Source organism: Cololabis saira, chromosome 16 (genome assembly GCF_033807715.1).
Source record: "Cololabis saira isolate AMF1-May2022 chromosome 16, fColSai1.1, whole genome shotgun sequence".
In the NCBI taxonomy this organism is placed as follows: domain Eukaryota; kingdom Metazoa; phylum Chordata; class Actinopteri; order Beloniformes; family Belonidae; genus Cololabis; species Cololabis saira.
The window spans coordinates 42200101-42208253 of NC_084602.1; positions in this window are offsets into that span (position 1 = coordinate 42200101).

Consider the following 8153-nt stretch of genomic DNA (forward strand, 5'->3'; position numbering starts at 1 on the left):
ATTTGGTGAGTTTTCGAGTATTTTAAGGCCTCCAAAAAGGCAATTCATTTCCGGCGATAATAATACGACCTTTAGTGACCCTTAACAGCAGCAGGAATTGACCAAATCCTAAATAAATATATCAAAAGTACAGCAAACCTTTTTAATAGGATTCTTGACACAGGAATTTTCCCTGAGGACTGGACCGCTGGAAAAAGTTAGATTTGATTTGATTTGACTGGACGGCTGGACTGATTGTGCCAATCTTTAAGAATAAAAGGTGACGCTGCAGATTGTGATAATTATAGAGTCATCGCGCTTTTGAGTTGTTTGGGTAAACTATTTATTTACAAATGTATTAAATGCCAGACCACTTAAGTTTTGCGAGGAAAACCCTGGATAATCCTGAAAGAAAAGCAGCAGGATTTAGGAAGAGTTATATATTTCTGTTGAAACATATCATTGATCTATTCTGTTTTAGAAAGAGAAGACTATTTTGTTTTTTTATTGATTACAGTAAGGCCTTTGATTTAGTAGGGATGCACTTTGGTACAAATTGTTAAAAGTCGGCATGTCTGACATATATTTGGTTTGACAAATAAAGAAAACTTGAACCTTAAAGGGTAAATGTTTGAAAGTAGAATAGAATAGAATAGAATAGAATAGAATAGAATAAAATAGAATAGAATACTTTATTGTCATTATACACGGGTGCAGTGAGATTAAAAGCAGCATCACCTCTCCAGTGCAAACAGATCAGAAATATAAATACCGGTAATATAAAAATATAAAAAGGTTAAGGTGCATTTTGAATAGTGAAATCGAGACCTGAGATCCGATCTAAACATAATTATACATAATTACACATGTGGTGGAATATTGCTTTTTGAATTAAAGTAGTAGAAAATGAAAGTAGTAAATGAAAGTATTAGTGAATATGTATAATATGATCATGATCGTGAGTTAAATAAATGATGATGATGATGATGATGATGATGATGATGATTAATGACCTTTAGTGACCTCCACTAATTGACATCCTTGAAAGTGCTTGAATTTCAATGTTGTGTTTTCAAGGCCTGAAAAGTGCTTGAATTTTAGTTTAAGGTCTTGAAATTATAACTGTGTCTTTCACCAAATTGGGATCAGACTATAGTTTAGTTATTACAAGGAGAAATAAAATCCAGGGTTCCTACACCTTTTTCAAGGTCAAATTCCAGAACTTTTCAAGCACTTTCAAGGGTCATTTTCAAAATCTTCAATTAAATCTTCAATCCTTATCGCTGGGGTAAAATATCTACAGGAATATTTATACTCATAATTATATTTCTGCTTTTTATCACAATCATGTACATTGTATCGTGCTGTAAACGTTTCATCTTACTGATTTTCAGGGTTCCTACGGGGGCTTGAAATCCTGGAAAGTGCTTGAATTTTAGTTTAAGTGCTTGAAATTATAACTGTGTCTTTCACCAAACTGGGATCAGACTGTATAGTTTAGTTATTACAAGGAGAAATAAAATCCAGGGTTCCTACACCTTTTTCAAGGTCAAATTCAAGCACTTTTCAAGCACTTTCAAGGGTCATTTTCTAAATCTTCAAGCACCTTAATCGCTGGGGTAAAATATCTACAGGAATATATAAACTCATGATTATTTTTTACGCTTTTTATCACAATTACGTACATTGTATCGAGCTGTAAACATCTAGTGATGTTTTACAGGATTCCTACGGGGGCTTGAAATCCTTGAAAGTGCTTGAATTTCAATGTTGTGTTTTCAAGGCCTGAAAAGTGCTGGAATTTTAGTTTAAGTTCTTGACATTATAACTTTTGTGTCTTTCACCAAATTGGGATCAGACTGTATAGTTTAGTTATTACAAGGAGAAATAAAACCAGTAAGATGAAACATAACTAGATGTTTACAGCACGATACAAGGGACATAACTGTGATAAAAAGCGGAAAAAATAATTATAGTTTATATATTCCTGTAGATATTTTACCCCAGCGATTAAGGTGCTTGAAGATTTAGAAAATGACCCTTGAAAGTGCTTGAATTTGACCTTGAAAAAGGTGCAGGAACCTGGTACAACGAGATCAAAGCAGCACGGACTGGTGTTTTCCTTCAAGATTTTAAGTAAAAAAAGTAGAATAAGTACAAAATAAAATAGAATAATCAAAGGAGGACGAGTGTCGGTTCAGCTCTCAGTTTCAGGCGTGTTCGGTACGAAGCTAGCGCCGCGGAGCCGCCGCTACGCCGCGGCAGAGTCGCTTCCTCCTGCAGATCTGACGCTTCAACAGTCGCTTCACTCCCGCGCAAATAAATAAATAAAACCGCTTTGTTTTCACATCATTTAAAATAATAATATAATAATAAACACACACACACACACACACACACACACACACACACACACACACACACACACACACACACACACACACAAGTGCTTCGCTATCGCGCTACCGCAGTAGCGGCGTGTGTGTCCTCACTTCACTGGTCTATTTACTGTGACCTCCTAATTTAATAAGAACAAGAACATGTGTACGTGTGTGTGTGTGTGTGTGTGTGTGTGTGTGTGTGTGTGTGTGTGTGTGTGTGTGTGTGTGTGTGTGTGTGTGTGTGTGTGTGTGTGTGTGTGTGTGTGTGTGTGTGTGAGTGTGTGTGTGTGCGCTGGGTTTGTTCCAGGTCATCTAACTGGTTTCATTCTCCATAGCGTTTGTTGTTTCTCACACACACACACACACACACACACACACACACACACACACACACACACACACACACACACACACACACACACACACACACACACACACACACACACACACACACACACACACTGTACACAGACAGATGGCTGCAGCCTGCAGGCCGTGCACACACACACACTCAAAACCACAGACACACACACGTTACGACATTCGTTGTGTAGCACAAACGATGCTGCACACACACACACCTGCACACACACACCTGCACACACGCACACACACACTCACACCTGCACATGCACATGCACACTTCCTGTAGCCGTAGCAACCAGATATAAAAACAGATACAAGTTCACGCTTTCATTGCTGCACGTTTGTTGGTTTATTTGATTGTTTGATTGTTTCCCTGTAATTATGAGGTTCCGGTTTATCTGCGTTGTGGGGACGTTGTGTGTTTTCGGGGTGAACCAGAGCCGATTAGCGTTAGCCATTTAGCATTAGCTTCAGACCACACACGTGTGGCTACCGTAGCTGTATGGAATGAACGGAATGATGTTCAGTAATGACTTAATGTGGAATCTGCTGCACGTTTGTTGGTTTCTTTGACTGTTTCCCTGTAATTATGACGTTCTGGTTTATCTGCGTTGTTGGGACGTCGTGTTGTTTTCACCATCTTTTATCTATAGATCAATAACTCTAACTCTAACTCTGTGGAATAATCTGCCTCACTATCTCTGTTGTATAGAAAGTAAAAAGTATTTAAAAAGAAACTTAAATCTTATTTTAGATTATAATGTTGACTTGGCCGTATGGCGAATGGTTCCGTTTTGTGTTTAATGCAAATTAATTTTAGGTTCATAAAATTATTAAATGTTTGTCTTAAGTGTTTTAACATCAGATTTTTTATAATTGTATTTGTAAATGTATGATATATTGTGGATGACTAGTTGGTTACTACGGTTACGGTACCAGCTAATAGGGATCCTTAATAAACTATAATAAACTAGAAAACTAGAACCAGAGCCGTTTAGCGTTAGCTTCAGACCGCAGACGTAGCTGTATGGAATGATATTTAGTAATAACGTGGAATATGCTGTATATTTGTTGGTTTCTTTGATGGTTTCCTTGTAATTATGAGGTTCTGGTTCGGCTGCGTTGTGGGGACGTCGTGTTGTTTTCAGAGCCGATTAGCGTTAGCCGTTTAGTGTTAGCTTCAGACCACAGACGTAGCTGTATGGAATGGTATTTAGTAATGACTAAATGTGGAATATGCTGCATGTTTGTGTACAGTTATTTTGTTTACTCTCGGGCAACTTCTCATATGAATTTATTTATGTATTTTGTTTCATTCTCTAAATCCTAAATGCACTAGTTTATAAAAGCTAACTTTTTTTTGTGAAAAGGGTCGGCGTCATGAGCTTAGGCTTCAGTCTACACCTTTTGGTCCTTGGTTTTTAGTTAAAATTGTATGTATATATATATATATATATATATATATATATATATATATATATATATACATATATATATATATATATATATATATATATATATATATATATAGCAAAAAAGTATATATTTTTTTGTATTTCACTGACCATTTACACTTGTAATTTGGGTTATTTATTTGTGTTGTGGAAACTGAAAGGACCAATAGACTAAATTAAACTAAATTAAGTAGCCACCGTTGGGCCTTCGTACGGTAAAACTTCAAATAATGACCCAATTATCTGCTGTGTGTAACTAAATATTTTGTATATTAAACGTCCCAAATAAAGGCCAAATATTGTTTTTCTGGTGGCCAAAAAATATCCTTCTGTTGCAAATATAACCTAAACACAAATAACCTTAAACCAATTGAAAAGTGAGACTATTTATTTAATTTTAGACCTCAAGTTGAGCGGCTCGTGTGTCAAAGAGAAAAAAAGTCAGAAATCAGATAAATGATGTTCTTCTGTTTGGAAAAAAAAGGAGGGAAAAATAAATGAGCTCGTAGCCTCTAGCTCTTCGCTCACCCCTTTTCCCTCCTTTTTTCCCTCTCCCAAGAACGTCCAAATGTTGTTTTTCTGGTGGCCAAAAAAATATTCTACTGTATACAAATATAACCTAAACACAAAGAACCTTAAAACAATTGAAAAGTGTGACTATTTATTTAATTTTAGACCTCACTGACGACGTGTTAAGAGGTTGAGCAGCTCGTAAAAGAGAGAGGGAAAAAAAGGAGGGGAAAATAAATTAGCTCGTAGCATCTAGCTCTTCGCTCACTGCTTTTCCCTCCTTTTATTTCCTGTCTTTTCTCTTAGCTTGGATACTTCACAGATTATACGAGTGATGGAGAAAGACTTGTATCAGACGACAGCTACAAGGAGGAGCCGTTTGTGGCTACGCTAGCTGGCTAGATCCAAGACGCACAATAAGATTTGGGTTGAACACAATTAATAAACAATTAATGAATGCAGGTCCCAAATAAACGCCTGTTGATGTGAGCCATTTGAGCAAATAAAAGCCCGGGCCTTAATTTGGTGTTTTACGGTAGCCACTAGCGGGCCCCCAAAGCCACAACTGGGCCCTCAAAGCCACAGCTGGGCCCCCAAAGCCACAACTGGGCCCCCAAAGCCACAACTGTGGCCCCAAATCCACCGTTGGGCCTTCGTACCGTAAAACTTTAAATGATGGCCGAGTCCAGAGTATCTGACGGTTGTAGCTAAATATTTTCTTTATATTAAACGTCCGAAATAAAGGCCAAATATTGTTTTTCTGTTGGCCAAAAATATTCTAGTGTATGCAAATATAACCTAAACACAAATAACCTTAAACCAATTGAAAAGTGAGACTATTTATTTAATTTTAGACCTCACTGACGACGTGTTAAGAGGTTGAGCGGCTCGTATATTAAAGAGAGAGGGAAAAAAAGGAGGGGAAAAGAAATTAGCTTGTAGCGTCTAGCTCTTCGCTCACCGCTTTTCCCTCCTTTTTTCCCTCTCTCTTTTCTCTTAGCTTGGATACTTCACAGATTATACGAGTGATGGAGAAAGAGTTGTATCAGACAACAGCTGCAACGAGGAGCCGTTTGTGGCTACGCTAGCTGGCTAGATTGAATACACACAATAAGATTCGGGTTGAACACAATTAATAAACAATTAATAAACGCAGGTCCCAAATAAACGCCTGTTGATTTGAGCCATTTAAGCAAATAAACGCCCGGGCCTTAATTTGGTGTTTTGCGGTAGCCACTAGCAGGCCCCCAAAGCCACAACTGGGCCCCCAAAGCCACAACTGGGCCCCCAAAGCCACAACTGGGCCCCCAAATCCACCGTTGGGCCTTCGTACCGTAAAACTTCAAATAATGGCAGAATAAATATTTTTTTATATTAAACGTCCCAAATAAAGGCCAAATATTGTTTTTCTGGTGGCCAAAAAAATATTCTACTGTATACAAATATAACCTAAACACAAATAACCTTAAACCAATTGAAAAGTGTGACTATTTATTTAATTTTAGACCTCACTGACGACGTGTTAAGAGGTTGAGCGGCTTGTGTTTCAAAGTGAGAGGGAAAAAAAGGAGGGAAAAAGAAATGAGCTCGTAGCCTCTAGCTCTTCGCTCACTGCTTTTCCCTCCTTTTATTTCCTCTCTTTTCTCTTAGCTTGGATACTTCACAGATTATACGAGTGATGGAGAAAGAGTTGTATCAGACAACAGCTGCAACGAGGAGCCATTTGTGGCTGCGCTAGCTGGCTAGATCCAAGACGCACAATAAGTTTCGGGTTGAACACAATTAATGAACAATTAATAAACGCAGGTCCCAAATAAACGCCTGTTGATTTGAGCCATTTAAGCAAATAAACGCCCGGGCTTTAATTCACTGTTTTACGGTAGCCACTAGCAGGCCCCCAAAGCCACAACTGGGCCCATGTAGCCACAACTGGGCCCCCAAATCCACCGGCAGGTCTTCGTACCGTAAAACTTCAAATAATGGCCGGATAAATATTTTTTTATATTAAACGTCCCAAATAAAGGCCAAATTTGTTTTTTCTGGTGGCCAAAAAAATATTCTACTCTATGCAAATATAACCTAAACACAAATAACCTTAAACCAATTGAAAAGTGTGACTATTTATTTAATTTTAGACGTCACTGACGACGTGTTAAGAGGTTGAGCGGCTCGTGTTTCAAAGAGAGAGGGAAAAAAGGAGGGAAAAGAGGTGAGCGAATAGCTGGAAGCTCCGAGCTCATTTCTTTTCCCTCCTTTTTTTCCCTCTCTCTTTTCTCTTAGCTTGGATACTTCACAGATTATACGAGTGATGGAGAAAGACTTGTATCAGACAACAGCTGCAATGAGGAGCCGTTTGTGGCTATGCTAGCTGGCTAGATCAAAGACGCACAATAAGATTTGGGTTGAACACAATTAATAAACAATTAATAAACGCAGGTCCCAAATAAACGCCTGTTGATGTGAGCCATTTGAGCAAATAAACGCCCGGGCCTTAATTTGGTGTTTTACGGTAGCCACTAGCAGGCCCCCAAAGCCACAACTGGGCCCCCAAAGCCACAACTGGGCCCCTGTAGCCACAACTAGGCTCCCAAATCCACAGTTGGGCCTTCGTACCGTAAAACTTCAAATAATGGCCGAGTCCCAATTATCTGCTGGGTGTAGCTAAATATTTTTTATATTAAACGTCCCAAATAAAGGCCAAATATTGTTTTTCTGGTGGCCCAAAAAATATTCTACTGTATACAAATATAACCTAAATACAAATAACCTTAAACCAATTGAAAAGTGTGACTATTTATTTAATTTTAGACCTCACTGACGACGTGTTAAAAGGTTGAGCAGCTCGTATATAAAAGCGAGAGGGAAAAAAGGAGGGAAAAAGAAATGAGCTCGTAGCGTCTAGCTCTTCGCTCACCGCTTTTCCCTCCTTTTATTTCCTCTCTTTTCTCTTAGCTTGGATACTTCACAGATTATACGAGTGATGGAGAAAGACTTGTATCAGACAACGACTGACAACGAGGAGCCGTTCGCGGCTACGCTAGCTGGCTAGATCGAAGACGCACCATAAGATTCGGGTTGAACACAATTAATAAACACAGTTGTTGATTTGAGCCATTTAAACAAACGCCCGGACCTTTATTTGGTGTTTTACGGTAGCCACTAGCAGGCCACCAAAGCCACAACTGGGCCCTCAAAGCCACAACTGGGCCCCCAAAGCCGCAACTGGGCCCTCAAAGCCACAACTGGGCCCTCAAAGCCACAACTGGGCCCCTGTAGCCACCGGCGGCGAGTTTGCTCTTGTTCTAGTTTTCCAAACCGGTTTTATGAATAACTCATTTTGTTTGGAGAAGTTTTGCTCAATGAAGTTAGAAATCCTGAGTTTACTTTAGCTAAATCTGCACGTTTGTATTGTTAGCTTCACAAATTAGCACCTCGTTATTCCTGCATCGTCTCTGTGAGGCAG